The sequence below is a fragment of the Sinohyriopsis cumingii genome, chromosome 10, assembly GCF_028554795.1.
Source record: "Sinohyriopsis cumingii isolate HCF-2022 chromosome 10, ASM2855479v2, whole genome shotgun sequence".
NCBI lineage: Eukaryota > Metazoa > Mollusca > Bivalvia > Unionida > Unionidae > Sinohyriopsis > Sinohyriopsis cumingii.
The window spans coordinates 39,753,056-39,770,137 of NC_142970.1; the positions used below are offsets into that span (position 1 = coordinate 39,753,056).

The following is a 17,082-nucleotide window of genomic DNA, read 5'->3' on the forward strand; positions in this document are numbered from 1 at the left end:
GTTATTTAAAAAAACTTCCTACAACATACTCACAACATATAAAACCTATATGCAAATATGATGAAAGCTGCTTGTGTTTCTGAAACACATATTCCATACTGGTGGCAAGAATGTCCAAATCTACATTACAAAAATGAAAACATTACCATCCATCTAGGAGTTGCAAATGTATGAAATCCTCGTGTTGGGTAGTTTTACTAACAGGCTTTACAGCAGGGCCTTCCATTAGATTTAAATGTGGCAGGTAAGTTGACAAAGTAGGGTGGGGGGTTGGGGGGACCTACCCCAATGGGGATAATTCATTTTTTTTTTTTAAAGTAGCATGGTGTAAAGTAAAAGTAGATGGGCTGATAAGGAATCCACTGAATTTACAGACTAAAGGTTCAGACATTTGTTTTCAAGAGAAAAATGAAAGAAGGAAACAATACAACATATATTTTAATATGACTTTAATGTTTATTTTCTAGATTTAATTAAGATTATGAATCAGAATCAGTCTCCAACTCCACTGTAAAGTTTATCTATTACTTCTTCTGCTCAGGCACCTGCAAATTAAAACAAAATTGTAATGCTTAAATAAAGTCATATCATCTCAGCACTAGTTACATATGCAGAAGTCATGTTAATCAGCAATTTAAAAATGTATGAAATTTTCTTCACTGCACTTGTGCTTCCCTTACTATCGTTAAGCCATAATACAAGATAACTTTGCACTTACTTGTCATTTCTGGCAAGTGGATGGTGCAATCAATTTGCACAAAGATGAATTTATTTCATCCAAATATTTCATGTGAATAAAAATTCCAAATGGAGGCACTTGTCCGATCAGACAAGATATATGCATATTGTAGTTAGCTGGACTCTAGCTCTGATAGTCCTGGGCAATAGGATAAGCTGATTTTGTTATCAGTTTAGAAATGCATGCGCTTTGCAAATACTATGCTTTAAAAGACGAAACTTAATCCAATATTGATGAAATAAGAGTCATTTGGATTACCTTGCTTTTTATCATTCTGCGTTGGTTGGGTGCATATTTGAGGGTCTCTGATATGGTCTCTTCCATTCCATTTGCCTTTGCTTTCCCATTAGTTTTCAAGCAGGCTTCTGCAAGAGTAATACAATGTTTTAAAATAAGTTTCACAACAAAGGATGCATTGCATTTTTCTAAATGCCAGCAATAATCAATGGAATATTTTTAAAACATGTACTTTGAAATGTGGTCTCAAGTTACTTTATCAATTCATTTAAAAATCTCAGGCAAGTCACATGAAAAACACAATTTAAATCAAGCCATACTTACTTATCAAAACCTGACATATCACAAGCTCTTGAAATGCTTTTTTCCCCTTACGTCCCTTTGGACTATACTCTGGCCAGTCTTTTTGTTTTAAGCTTTTTCATCATCCTGCAGACACTCTCCCCAATTGTAAACCTGCCAAGGGAGCTCAAGTAGCATATCTGAAAATAATAATAATAATAATATTACTATTTTTTGGTTTTGATATTATTATTAGTAGTAGTATTTCATGATCGATGTGACAAAATATGCTTGTATATAGTTATTTTTTGCCATGGTTTTGCAAGCAAATTTAATTTCTCTAACTTGAAAAAAATTTGATAACATTAACTATGCAACACAATGTACTAATAGCAATTATAAAACAAATTAACCACCGTGAATCTATTAACTTCATAAATGACATTCACTCAAGGATTGAATTAAAGTAGCCACATAATATGTAATAGTGTATATGTAGTAAAATACCTGTTACATGTTCATCTCTAAACATGTTTTGGCCTACATCCGTAAGACAAAAGAGCCGACCACTACATGTTCACCCCACCCCCAAAAATAATTATACAGGCACTGCAGAACTTGCATAATGCATATTGAGGTTCACAACAGCAAATAAAGGTTATAACAGTTTTTTAAATAGAAAATAAAGCCCCAATTTACCATCTTCTTGGAGAGTTTGGGATTCTCCTCCAACCTCTGGCAAAGGCCCTCTAGTTCCTCCACTGAATCGCATGGCATTGCAAGAATTTCTTCTCTATATTCTGTGTCTGGGCCTTGTGTATGAACTTGGAGGGCCAGCTGCTCCAACAAATTCTCAATATTTGTGTCCAGTTTCATAAGTACATTGAACTGGAAATCTGTAAGAGATTTGTGATGAAATTAGTTTTGAAAGATCAAGATCATTATTATAAACTCCTTAAAAAGATCTGTACAGTGAACATGGGTTTAACAATGAAATATATTTATGGAATAAAATACATGGTTTTTGTTCAGTTTATATGAAAACTTTTCCCTATAATCCTTTATTTTTTTATTCCCTGGATATGTTGTTTCACTGCTGGTGTCTGTAAAGTCTGCATTCAATGTATATGGTTTAGGCGTCTGACTTACACAAGACAATGGTATACATCAGAAAGAAAAATAAAAAAACCAATGGAATGATGAACAGTCGACACATCAATGAAAAATAATTCATTGCTTATTTGCACAAATAAGTCTTGAACAGTATGTTTTATGACCTATAATTTAATTAATTAACATCTCACAATGTTCTGAAATAACAGTATCTAAGCTACAAGAGCTTGTGCTTTCATGTCATAATCTTCCATTTTGCAAACAAATTTTGATGTTGAATCAATGTATATGACCTTAGCATTGAACACTAACATTCAAAATGTCTACAAGATGACAAGACTATTATCAACTGAAGTGACAACAAACCAATGAGTTTTACGTGCATTGAACATAAGCATTTTTAAATGCTACAAAATGTGTTTTTAGTGTATGGCCACAAATTACCCAACATTTTGTCAAACATAAAACAGTTCTACTACCTTAGATGAGAATTAAATTGATAAATACAGTGTATAATTGACCTACTCGTATTTAGAGAGCTGTAAATGAAATAAGAGATTATATAAAAGTCAACACCTGTAGTATTTGTTTCATTATTCTATAATGTACATTTTTTTCCATCCTCAATACTTACTACTTGCAGAGGAACTGGCAGAGAGAAATCTTTATATTCTCCACTCCAGTGTAGATGGGGATGGTGATGGTGTTGTCCTTCTGGATGCAGCTAAGAGTATAAAGATTATCACTACTCCTTAATTGCAGTAAAAAAGAAACAAAGAAATCAGACTGGATTTTTTGGCATGTAAACAAAATGCATACTGGTTGCAATGACCACTGTATATAAAGCAGTGATACAATATATCACAAAATGCATTCTTTTTTAACAAAACATCTAATCTCATATATACAGCATCATGAGTAAGTAAGTACTCTTAAACACATCTTATTAAACAGACAGAAAAATGATGAAATTTATACATACTTTTGATAAAGAATTTCCAATTGTGGCATGGTATAAAAGCAATTGATAAAAAATAAAAAGAGACCAGATAAACTAAATAGAACATACAAGCAGGATAAGAGGAAATGTTGGAGTCTGCAAAATACTCTCCATTTCAGGAGGTTTTGGATGAGATGGCTGACCAGAAAGGTTTCCACTTGAGATTTTCATCTTTAAATAATCATCCTAGAGTGCACCAAAGTCATGTGAACTTGATCCAATTCCAACATTACTGCTGCTTGAGTGCTTAGATCTAGTATTGCCTTCACTAACTGATGTTATTAATACCTCTCTCTCATCAGCATAATTTACATCATTTTTTCAAAACTCCCATTGTAAAACCTCTGCTGAAGAAACTAACACTACACCATCAGGATTTAAAGAACTACTGCCCGGTTTCTAATCTCCAATTCATATAAAAAATCTTACAAAAGGTTGTTCAATCCCAGCTTGCATCTTGTCTGAGATCAAACAGTCTTTTTAGCAATGTACAATCTGCATATCGCCCTTGCCACAGGACACAAATTGTGTCTGCAAATAGATTACACTCCAGCCCAGTTGATCTATGTTGTGGTGTTGCACAGGGGTCTGGTCTTGGACCTGTTCTCTACAGTCTATACACTCAGCTGCTCTCAAGTGTCATAGATCATCATCCAGTGTCTCACCAATTGTACAGTGATGACACCCAAATATACAAATCTAGCCACCCAACTGAAGTTGATGCTACCATCAACAAAAAAAATAAAAAAAGCAATGCTTACCATTTGAAAAGAGGCAATTGTCACTAGAATATTCTATTCAAAATGATATTAATTTTGGACACAGGGGATACCACCCCCATGTTTTCCTGACTCGGGATATGTCGGCCTATTCTGTGCACAGCTTTAAAAGATGTAATGTTTATCCATCGAGCTATAGAAATGAAATACATTTACTGTAGACATTTTCTGTCAGCAGTTAAGTTGAGTAATTAGGTCAGGTTTATAGCTAGTTTACAAAATTCAATGTAGAATGCCAATAAATGACAAGATATATTTTTGCAAACTAAAGTGATCTTGAAAAAAGATTAGAAAAGTTTAACATTTTATAAAAAATGAGCTATTATGTGGAAAAGAAACAACAATGAAATAGGATGCATTGTGTTTACGTCTAGTTTTGGAAGGTACCGTCTCTAAGGTACCGTCATAATTGTACCGTAGTTTAATGGGTCGAAAGGCCATTGAAAGGTAAGGGCAGTGCGGAGACCATCGAGTATGGTCCAGAATAGCTGAATCTTTGTAGATACATAGATCCATTCGTAACTTCAGTCCGCAAGCGAAACACTGTACTTCGTATCCCAATCCTGACTCAGGTCCGAAGTAGACAAATCCTGTTCTAGCTAAAACATACGAAGAAGGTAATCCTTCCCTATCCGTAGGCCATTTTTGAAACGTGTCCAATCGACGGGCACAATCACAATAGTCAGGTAAGAAGACTGGAAAATGGTAGGGTTTGAACTTGGAGTTCTCACTGGATTTCTCACTCGATTCTTGCTGTGGCGAAGTCATCCTTCTGGTGGGTGGCTATCCTCTTACAACCAATGTTTTATACCGACATGTCCATACGGCAAAGTAAAGTGGGTAGGAAGCCGCACTCGCTTCTGCTACACGATTTGATAGACTTTTTCCAAGGGTCGACTGACGATGTGGTGTGTGGGTAAACGTACAATCTTGTTGGGTTGATAGGTGGTCACTTTCTCTAGACTGCAAGGCTTCTTTCAATACGCCAAAGTTGACCACTCGACTGGTACGATAATTCAGAGTAAGTCCTTTCACTTTACACTTCGTGTGCACTTCTCCTTGTTTGTCCCAGTATTCGTAGCCGTAATTTTTGGGACCGCCACTGACGAAACTTAGAATCTTGTCATCGGGGTGCTCGTCTGTCCAGGCTCCTAAACGGTCTCCTTCGATGTCAGGGTGCTGTTGACTCGGGTGATCGATATAAATGCAACTGTCCATGTCAAAGTACAAGACACGTTCCCCTAACAGTTCTAAAGCTGTCATGTAAGCTGCTATGATGACATTTCCAAAGGGGTCATCTTCTACAAAGTTCAGATCTTCTTCGTAATTCACCAAGATCAAATCCTCACGAACGACGTCCACGTGTTTCATGAATTTGGCTTTGTCGTGAATGATCTGAAAGTAGCGGGAAGGTTCGGTCAAATACTCCGTCTTGGGTAAACACGGTCATTGTGCCATTTTACCCCACAATCAATTTAACATCACTTTGGCAAACAATCGCCTGCCTTCGTTTTTCTCAATGTGATCTAAAGTAATGCCTTCTTGTGCCCAGAATTTCCCTCTGAATGTCTTTTGGTCTTCGGGAGTGTGACACCAGGACAGATAGCCACTGGCTTCTTGCTCAGTTTCAAAAAGGCATCCACGTAGTCTGCGAAAATGCCTTTCTGCGTGGGGTCACCCTTGTGGAATTATTGTGTCTTGGGAAAGTGGCAAATTTCGTACACTTCTAACAGTTGGTATCCCATGTTCAGAGCTTTGAACAATTCTACGCTGACCCATGTCCCCGTCAAGGCCCGTTCTTCCTGGGTGTGATGACAAGGTTGATCTTGGTTGCACGTTTCAGCACAAGTACGGCACAAAGGAAACATAAGTCTGCCTTGGCAATGGCGAGGTAAGACGGGATGGTATAGGTTCGTGGGAGGCAAAACTTTGCACTTGATCAAGCTTTGGTATTGTCGAATGTTTTTTAGGTCGATGTGTTCGGTGAACAATTGTGGGTGCCCTGCAGGAAAGCAACAATATTTGCACACGTAGGGATACAGTGAACACACGTCCAAGTATTTGATTTCTTCTCCTTTCTCTTCGTCAGCTTGGTACAGCAAACAGGTGGCATTGGTCCTTCCTCCGTACAAACTATCACTTCGGTTCAGGGGGTCCATGAACTGGTAACTTTCCATGAGGCGTTTAAACTCGGGATCGGTGTTCAAACGGTGATTGTATTTGTGTTCCCACATTTCCACCACTTGGTATCCTTCCTGTTCTAACTTTAGGCGTCGCTGACAAATGGCCTGGTACAAGTCTTCCATGGTTCGTTGTAAGAACTGATTTTTAGTGCCGCGGTCAGGGTAACGGACGGGACATCCGTGAAATAAGCAACCATTAAACTCGTACATGATCTTGGGGTTTTCTAAGTCCCAGCCATCGACCGAATGCTTTCCGATGATCTTTTCGCCCTGTCCGTTGCGGGCATGCTGAATCTATGTGTCTTCCTTGTCGCACAAGTAATGCAACCAGCATGGGGCTTTGACCGAGTATTGACGTTTGACATAGTTGGTCGTTTGAGGACTGATGACAGCCACCGTGTTTTCAAGCATGAATCGTTGTCGGTAGACTAAGGAACACGCTTTGGCAATGGTGCAAGCCTCTTTTAAATGATCAACCCCTCCGTGTTCCATGAACAGTTCTCGAAATTTTCCACAGCATCGCAGTAAAATGTCCACGTCGGAACGACGATACTTTAGCATTTCTTCCTGAAAGTCGAAAGGGTCGGAGGCGTGAGCCTGGTACCAAGCGTAGAAAGTTTCTCGTTCGGTACGCATGTTGTCAGGGTCGTAATAGTGAGCCTGAGGCTGGGGTAGAACGGCGTGTTGATTGGCTTCTGTATTGAAAAAGTGTGGAAAGTACCCTTTAGCCATTTCTGTCATTCCAAACATTTTAGGCATTCGACTCAAAGGCATGGCTAAGTAGCTCATCGAATCTTTAAACTGCACTTGTTCCACTTGCATGAAAATGATTTTGGCTCCGTTCAAAGTGATTTTAGGACGCTCGATGCCACGTTCCGTATAGCATCTCAAAAGAAACTGTCCATCGTATCCGGAGAAATTGTGAGCCATCACCGTGGCATGGTGATGACATTCTCCATAATAATGTTCGATGTCCTCTTGGCTCCACGTCTTGTCGATGGGGTCTAAGACCCATTGTGTGAAATCGGCTAGTGTGTTCGGTCCTTGAAAGATTTGTTCACGCCCTCAAGGAATCTTAATGCAGTGAGGGCAATAACTCAAGATAGGTTCTTGAATCACTTCTCACACGCTCGATGAGCCACGCAGAAATTAGGAATGTGAATACCGGTCTCTTGCATGCATTCGAAATCGAAAAAGAAATTCCCTTTCTTCTTCTTGTGACCATCCTCTTTCTCTGGTTGGGATTGATATTTTTGCATGTAGCATTGGTGTTCCAAGTCCACGATGCAGTGACAAATGTGACATTTTTTTCTTTCCTGAACATACGTGTGCCTTGGTACTGTTGATACATAGACCTTGTCCACACATTGGGCACAATCTCAGGAGTTGACAAGCACATTTCTTCTGTGAACCTTGCATCTTCAGATGTTATTGGTAACAGGCAGGGCTGACAAATGTGCGCAGACAAGCAGAACAATGCACTGGTTCTTGCCCTTCGCTCAGACAGGGTTGAGATGTCAAACATCCTGAGCATTTCGATCCACAATGTTTGTGTTGCTCTCGATTATTATAACCATCATAAGTCACATTTCTCACAGTAATATTTGTATCCCAGGAATCCAGTGATAGTGGCAATGGTATCGAAATGGTCATCGTGATGATAGAGGTGAATGTATTTTCCATCCTTAAAGTCTTTCCCTCGAAACAACAGAGACCCGCGCACTTCTTGAGGGTGCACTTTCAAGGTGTATCGTGGAGCTAGGGCATCTTGCAATTTTTGCATCTCAGGAATGCCACAGGATGTGTCTTTGGACAGGCATGCTTGTTGTAACAGAAGTTCTGCTTCATTTCGTTGTTTGGCTCGGTTCGATTTTCGAATGTTCTCCCAGGCTCTTTTCCATTCTACCGTGTCGTTCTTGTCGGCATAGGTTCATCCCACCACGATGGCTCGGGCTAAACACATGTGGTCTTGAAAATTGTTAATTTGGACAAGACTTGTTTTGGTAATGCGAAGGTTGTTGACCAATAAGGTCTTTCTGCATTGTCCGGTCAATTGAGGAGGAGAGACGTGGGTCATGTCCAGTGTGGCTTTTCCATCGGTGATATCAAACTGGTCATTAGATTGTTGCACGTGTTGAATCTTGTCCATGACTTTGGAAGTGGTCAATTCTGCCGGGCTGCTAAACTCGATTAAAACAGGGGATTTCAAGCCGTCATGTTGTATGGAAAGTCTCAAGTGATCATCTTCTTTGGGTTGACATTGTCGCTTGAGTGTGGTAAGGAAAGAATCCCACATGTCGGTGATGAACCCTTCTGCTTTCTCTAACAGTACTTCAGACTTGAAGTCTTTAAACTTCACTGTGTATTTGTAAGCCGTAGTTCTAAATTTTCTAGAGGGACGCTTTTTCGTCTCTCGAATGTCATAGTACTTTTCAGGGTTGACTAAGGGTGGTAAACTTTGTTTAGAGGGTTTGGATTCTGGTTCACTCATGTCCTCTTCAAAATCACTGGCATGAATTTGTGCCAAGACTTCAGCCCTGGTACGAGGCGATAGATCACGTTTCTGCCTCTTACTTTCTTCTTCTTTCTTCTCAAATGAATTGGATCATTTCATCTCGATAGCAAAAAGTCAAATGACTAAAGTTTAAACACCATGGACTAATTTATAGTCATAGCAGACCAGCGTATATAAAGGGTATGTGTCTTGTCCTTTCACTATTCATTTCACTCTCAAACTGAGCACAACGATGGAAGAGACTACCAAGATCGAACGTTTCATCAGAGCTTTGCGAGGGGTCATTAGAAAATTCTCTTCAGACCAGCCGAGGGACTACTCTCCTTCCTTTCAAGATAAAAGTCAAGATACTTGCTATATCTGTCAGAAGAAAGGGCATTGGTCTTCAGAGTGTCCAGACCGTCAAAAAAGAAAAAAAGGGGTTAGAAGAGACAAAAGTCAAGATACCTGTTATTATTGTCAAGAAAAAGGACATTGGTCACCAGACTGCCCAAAAAAGAAACAAGAGGAGTCAGAAGAAGAGAGGGATTCTTCAGAGGAAGAGGAAGAAGAAGAGGAAGAAAACAGACAGGTGAAGAAAAAGAAACAGGAGAAGAAAAGAAGGGAAGAAAGTGAGGAGGAAGAGGAGGAAAAAACTATGACGGTGAAGAAATTAAAAAAACAGAGAGTGAACAATGAGACAGAATAAGTCTATGAACTTTTTAAAGTGCTCTGTTGTGAATTGTGAATTGTAAATATTTATAAAAGAATAAATTAATTATAAAAGGTAAGTGTCTTTGGGTTTTGATTTTAAAATAGGAACCTACACTCACGCACACTCATACACAGACAGGTACTATTGGGTACAATGTTTTGTTTTAGTTATTGGCAATTGAAAGTCTATCTCTTTTCGAGAGACGTGGATGGCCCTGAAAAGGGCCTTTTTTGGTGTAAGGGGTGAGTTTAAACAATCAACTTTAACTGTCTTAAGCCTTTGCCATGGCCAAGGCCTACTTCTGGACTGCGTACTGTTGATGATGATTTCATTGAAATCACTAAGGGTGGTGCAGTAGGCGTAGTCACAGGGTTGGAGTGTTTAGATTGGGAAGGTCGTATTCTCTTCGGCCGTAATAAAGAAGTTTGATACATTTGTTTCAGACTTCTTAACTCCGCTAAAATGTCTAACAGTACCGTGACCGTTTGATTTTGACACCCTTGTTTCTTTGCTGCTGCTTCTTCTTGTTGTTGTTTTTTTCTTACCTCTTCTTCTTGCTGATGTTGTTGTAGGAGAAAAGCTTGTTCCGCTTCCTTTTGCTGTTGTATAAATTTCTCCAATTCTTCTTTCTGTCTCTGTCTAAAATTTTCCATGTGCGGTAATGAAGGAGAAGGTGACGAAGGTTCAGGAACAAATTCTTGCAAGGTAAAAAAATCCACAAAATCCCAATTCACCTCTTCTGAAAGTAAGTCTGGGTTCCCTTGGGTAGTCTCCACCATCAGTGCACCCCAACTGATCGTTTTCTGAGTTTCCGTCATGTTGAAAAACTGTTGCTTAGATTGACTGCGCACAGGCGCTAACGAATCTATATAGACTATGTGACGTCACAGACTGCTCTCTTCGGATTGGACGTGGGCTGACTGAATTTTGTAACGCGTGCTTGGATTGGTCAACAAACTCAATCCGTTTCAATCCTTCCTCCCCCTATAAATAAGTATAGTTCACTGCATTCCTTCACCTGTTACTCAGCACCCCAACATGTGGACCGACGTACAATCTTCAACGCTTGTGTCTTCGATGATGTTCCGGACAGACATATCAATGTATGTCTGATCCAACTGGACAGTTATCCACAGGACAGACACCAGCCTGTGGATGCGAAGAATCTTATGTGGAGCATCAAGGATGCCTCAAAAGAATCTTAATCTATGGTCCTGCAGTCAGGAGCAGCCTAAGGTCAAGAAGAAGATGTCACAGATGCCCTTTATGTTAAGGGTATATTAACATAAAACCAAAGGCCCTTTTCAGCGCCATTCCTATCTCTCGAAAAGATCTTGACTTTCAATTGCCTACCCCTTTTTTTATTTTTTTGTTTAAAAAAAATAATAAAAAATAGAGACCCCTCCCTGTTTCAAATTTCGCCTGTTCCATTTTCATAGACCCATCAGGTCGGGACCTTATTAAAATAGGGTCCCGACCCTGTTCCATTTCCCCTAGTCCCAAGACAGTCCCACGATTTATTCCCCATGTTCAATTTCCCTTGTCCCTAGAGTGAATAGTTTTTTTTCTTTCTCCCATGTTAAATTCCCCTTGTCCCTAGAATGGATATTTTTTTTTCTCCCATGTTAAATTACATAGTCCCCAGAGTGGATATACCATTTTTAACATGGAAGTTCCCTAGTCCCTAGACCGTCCCTATTCACTACTACCATTGTCATTACCAGCCTGAAACCCAATTTAATGCCATTTGTATAAATTCATTTCAAATAAATATTATGATATAGTTGAAGTGTAAAATCAAGCAAGTATTCTGTTTGCAGATTTTACATTTTAGATATTATAGTAAAGTCATATTTTCTCTTGTTTAGTAAACTTTATTGCAACTGGTTCCAAAATAGTAAATCTTATTTAATGTTCATTCACCAGAATAGGTATTAATACAATCCCGAATTAACTGTATTGTACTAAAATATACCCTGATCTTGTGTGAGATTGTAATATACAGAACTATACCTCAAGACAACAATAATATATTGAATTTATATTGTATCAAGACTGTCATGGTTATGAACTCCAACTTTATTCAGGTTTTTTCATAATAAATGATCATCTTGTGCTATGGTTGAAAAGAAATCAAAGTTCAGTTTAACTCCATTCTCTCCATATTTGTCAGTTGTTAAGAGGCATACTCATCCTCAGTGTTATAGTAAAATGTAATCTTATTTGGATCAATCTTGGTGGTGTAATATATGAATGGAGAAAGAATATTATCATCCAGATTAAAATATGTTTTATTCAGACTCTACTAAAATTTTTAGTTGGATATGGGTTACGGAGCCTGATGTGTACGAACAAAGCAATGTGTACCATGACCTTTTTAATTTAACATTTTAAACTCCTGCAGAAGAAAGAGATTTTTTAGATCCATTAAACTGTATTAATAAAAACATTTCTTCAGTATGATTTTCATTTACTTAGTATTGACAAAACTCATATTTTAAAGTTGTTTTTTGTGTTTGGTTTGGCCTTTTATGGTAAACCAATACAAGTAAGTTATTTAGTGCCAAGGCACTTTAAGTATAGTGCCTTGCCCAAGGACACACCATGGTAGCTAACCCAGGTTGGTCTGATGGCAGAATTTGAACCTACCTTATTTCACAGGTCCAGAAAGCTAACCACTGAGCCACTACAGCTCCCCATCTTATAGTGGAATGCTGGTATACTTTATGATCAAGAAGGATGGGTTGGGGTATGCATGTTGCATCTGAAAAAAGTGATGGAATTTTTGTTTACATAATATTTTAGTCATACAATATGAATCATTTTCTATAGATTTAAGATGTATCAGATCAAGTTAAGAAAAATCATATATTCTGTTTCCTGGGAATGTACGAAAATTCACTGTTATTGTTTGATTTTTTGGTAGTAAGCTTACTTGGTATTTTTTTCTTTTTAACTTGAATACCTAATTTGTTAACATCCTATTCTAAATCTTCATCGTTCTGTCTATTAAGTGACAACTGTTGATACATGTAGGGAAGTTTTTGTTTATATCTTTTGATTTTTGTGATTCTGGAAGTTGAAGTATTTGTTGTTGTATTATTAACCATTTCAGTAATTTAATGAATGCAGAGTATACTGCTCTATAAATGAAATTTAAGGGAAAATAATGTAAAAGTATGTTTCACTGCAAATATAAATTGTTTAAAATAATATATCATTTATCATATGACTATTCAATTGTGGTAACTAGTATTCCATCCAATATCTATATATTAAAATATGTCTTTTCATACAGCTGGTGATCATTTAGATACAAGTCCAATTGAACATAATCAAATTATCAATGCAGGTGTTTTTATTAGTAGTATTATTGCAAGTATAAGTGTTAGTATTAAGATTTCATATACAGGTATGATAAGTGTATCATAATGTTTAAATGAAGCTCCTTGTTACAACATAAAATATGTTCATTGAAACAAATGGTTCACTGGTAAATTGGCAGCAAAGGTCTTCACTGAATTATGTTGCATAAACTATTTTACAATAAAACATATATGATGCATCTCAGTTATGATGAATGTGAGGAGGAGGATTAATAATAATGCAATTTAAGTTATCTTCATAACATAAGTTCTAGCAGATGTGTAATTTTTATGTAGTTCATCATCAGTTTGAAACTGGTGTATGATTTCTGGATCTGGACATATCTGGTCCCCTGCTGTTGTGCTGCTTTGGTCTTTACAGTTCATTAGGATATCAGTTACACTTGGTTTACATTTAGAACCCCATGGGATGGAATGCCCAGTTTGAAACTGAGAGAATGGTTAATTATCCATAATATAACTCCTGCAGTTATTATTAGGTTTGATATCAAGGTTATTCTTTAAAAGCTTTTCAACTCAGGTTCTGTTCTACCATACAGATAAATAAAGTCAAATTCAAGGTTTTCAGATTTGTCCAGTTTGTTTCATGTGTTGCGGCAGACAGACTGTATATTGCCACTGTACCATATAAATATCAGTGCTTAGTCTGCTCTCAGTTGCTGTGGTTTGATTAGTTACAAGTGTCATCACATGTGACTAATTATTGACCAATGTAATAAAACTTGTATAATTAGAAGGCTGTATTTAAAAACTTTAAAGATCTTAAATGTGTGCTAGAGGGTAGGGTTAGCAGTTATACTCCCAATTATGTTTGTGATGAGCAAAAGCAGCTGCACAAATTTGAGCTTTTAGTTTGGTTCTGGTAGGGTCAAAGGATGCAGGTACATTTTACATTCATTTTTTACTAGAAATAGCTATTTTCAATATTTTTCTGTGACAAGGCAACTAAAAGAATCAGTATGTGCCTTATGCATGAATAAAGTTCACTAGTACTATAACAAATTAGCATACTTTTCATCACCCCTCTACCATCAAGATTTTTTTTATATTTACCTCTGTAGCAGACACAAATAAAAGTCGGCAGCTCATTTGCAGACTAAGTTACGCATATGATCTCCAATGCTCATCTAACTGTGACAGGCAGTCACCAACAAGCCAACCTATTTCCATGCCTAACTCAAAGTAAATCTGAACCACATTATAGATTAGCGTATGTGTAAATTTATAAATGCTAGTCTTGTGATAATTAGGTTCATGCCTTCTACCTTAAAAATTAGAGGGATGTCAAAATACGAAACTATCCAGTGATACCTATGATGTTAATTTTAATCCCTATGGGATTTGTGACATAAAAAACCCAAATGCTTTATGTATTAAAAGGTAACTAATGGGGGCAGGATCTGCAGTGAATCAATGGTTAGTATGCTAGACTCCTGATAAAAATGTTTGTGTTAAAATCCTGTTATCAAGTCAACCAGGTTACCTACTGCAATGTACCCTTGCCTTACTCCAATTCCCTCAGTACTCAGTAAACAACTAGTGTTGCTGTACATAACAAAACCAGTCCATATTGATTTTACATATTTTACTAAATCCTGACAAAAATAATTCTCTAAATAAAGAATGATTAATATGTGATGGTCTCGCATGTAATCAAACTCTTCCAAGCTTTTAATGATATGAACCGATTTATCAATGTTTATCAAATTTGCATGAAAATCTATTTCTTATTTGTCATCAAATATGTTCAATGTTTTGATCATATAAGCATTTCTGCTACATTAGATCAAAATAATCTTTTTGTCAGAAATAGAGCCCTTATAGTATTTGCAAGGTCAACCAATCAGATGCAGAATTTGAGTTTAATATGAATGAATATTTTTTTTACAACATTGCTCTTTTGCTATATCTTGATGAGATAAATCTATTCACCAAGTCTGATAAAATTAATGAGAAATAGTTTTAAGAGCAGTAGCAGGAATGGCTAGTGAGATGTAGAACCACCACATTATATGCATATATTTTGCTTATAGCCTCAGACATACAAGCAAATAATTAAACAAGTCAGAACTAAATTGCATCATAAACACTGTTGTGCAAATCATAAGAAACCCTGCCAATCAGATGCAAGGTCACTTCACTACCATACCTTTATCACACTCATAATAAGCATCATTGTGAAACTTGACTATATAAGCCCAATGGCCAAGCATGATCAAACTTGAATCAGCAGTAGTGGTTATAACCTCATGTATTTGTATGCATCTTCACTTCTTCAATCTAGATCTCATTTATATAAGCATGTATTCTAAGTTTAGTAAAAACTGCACTACATGTATAAATATTGCATGCGGTGGTAACATGCTCAGATGAAAGATCGCCTTATTATTATTAATGGTTAACACTCATCAAACTTCAAGGACAACTTAATGATTTTAGCCTATATTGTGGAAGTATGGCTTTTAGGCTGGTTAAAAAACTCAACTAATCTTATACATGATCACATGTATATACTTGGATTTTGCTCATTATTAGATTTATCCAAGATGTTGATTTAAGCCCAAAACCAAGTTTTATATCAACAAATTGATCAGAACTATGGACTCCAAAGTAGCTAATTTCTTACTGTTGAAAGACAGAAAGGGATGTGAAATAAATAACACACTCTGGACCATTACATAAACCCACTTAGCCTTTTGACCAGTTGAGATAAAATATCAACAATAATGCTAAATAAGATTGATAAATTATGTTTTCTCACATTACCTCTAGCCCTTTTCAACATGGATGGTATTTTTCTTCCACATATGTCAGCTCTTAATTAGTGGCCCTTTCCCATCATGAATGTTGTAGGTGAAACTCTCAGAATTAGGCTTTTTAATTTATATCTGTAGAAGATAAAAAAACTATTGGTCTGCATATATCAATGTCACCATTTCTGTATTAGATTAAAATACCATATGTGTGTGTGTGTGTTAATTTTAGAATTTAAGCAAACTTGTCTCCATGTGTTTATTTTAAAACTGATGATGATAACACATAACAGGTTCAATGGATAAAATTTTATTTCTTACTTCTTACAACTGCTCATTATATCTGAATTTACATTCAATGTTTGTTTTAATTAACATATTTGGGATAATGGGCAAATTATTTATTTAGTAGTTTATCATTATATCATTTACCATTCTTTTATCATTCAAATATGTAAAATATAGTACCATTATCCTGACTTCATATTCTATATGATATCCCAGCAATACATATTAAGCAGATAAGTGCAAATAAAAATGTTCAGAATGTACAATTTACTCCAAGCTCAAAGAAGATCAGCAAAAGATAATATCCAACAAATTACCAAACAAAAAGCGAAGTTAACGCAGTTACCTTTATTATGATGTCTCCAACACCAACGGTACTGTACAGCTACGTCTTCTGAGTTTTACCGTCATCTTGTCTTTCAAACCAGAATTAATTTCTTGAGCTCTTACAAAATGAAGAAACTTTTAAATACTATAATTTAAGCAGCTTCTTTACATGCCATCAGATAAATTATGGCACAGTGTTATGTCTGTCAGCAAAACGCAACTTCACATTTGGACGGCGCGCTGTGTGGGCATCGCCGACACAGCAACTGACATGAATTCTCTATTAGCAGACAATGATTCGGAATAAATCCTTCGCAAATCTAACATTCTCGATTTTTCATAGTTCCACTTTTCATTGTTGCATCTGTTTGATTGTACAATTGCTAATGATGTTCAATGAATCAACTTCAATTCATCTGCTGTCTGAAATCCCGGTTCAGTTGGTATTTTCTTCCGCGCATGATGCCGTGTAAATAAAAGATACGGTCGACATTCAAAGTGGTTTAGGTTAATTTATTATTTTTCTTTATTAAGGTCATTTGCAGAAAGTGTTTCGCTAGGGTGAGAAAAAAAATATAACAAAAGAAAACTTTCTTTTCCAACGCTAATACTGTATATATTTCAATTTGTGATTGATGCTATAAATAAAAAAAAATAATAATAAAGCATTTTAGCCCGTGGCTTCGGCACGGCACTCGTTTTTGTGGGTTTTTTAAATGTTGTTAGTGTTGTTTTGGGGTTGTGTTTTGTGTGTGTACCACACTAAAAAACATACCAGGTATTAGG

At 36.8% G+C, this 17,082-nt stretch overlaps 2 long non-coding RNA genes across 5 annotated transcripts in view; one reads left to right on the forward strand and one right to left on the reverse strand.

The window, feature by feature from the left end:
• LOC149789907 (uncharacterized) overlaps positions 1 to 17,082 on the forward strand; it is a 2,017,354-nt gene that overhangs the window by 389,634 nt on the left and 1,610,638 nt on the right. The gene's annotated exons all lie outside the window — the stretch shown is intronic.
• Positions 435 to 16,987, reverse strand: LOC149789911 (uncharacterized). Of its 2 annotated transcripts, none has more exons than XR_016423994.1 (5): positions 16,316 to 16,987; positions 15,695 to 15,816; positions 12,192 to 12,306; positions 998 to 1,104; positions 435 to 545 (listed from the first exon to the last, which is right to left on the reverse strand). It is a non-coding gene; the product is annotated as an uncharacterized LOC149789911 (long non-coding RNA). The 2 variants fall into 2 exon arrangements; XR_016423993.1 differs by lacking the exons at positions 12,192 to 12,306; positions 15,695 to 15,816; positions 16,316 to 16,987 and adding exons at positions 1,301 to 1,458; positions 1,958 to 2,154; positions 3,006 to 3,619.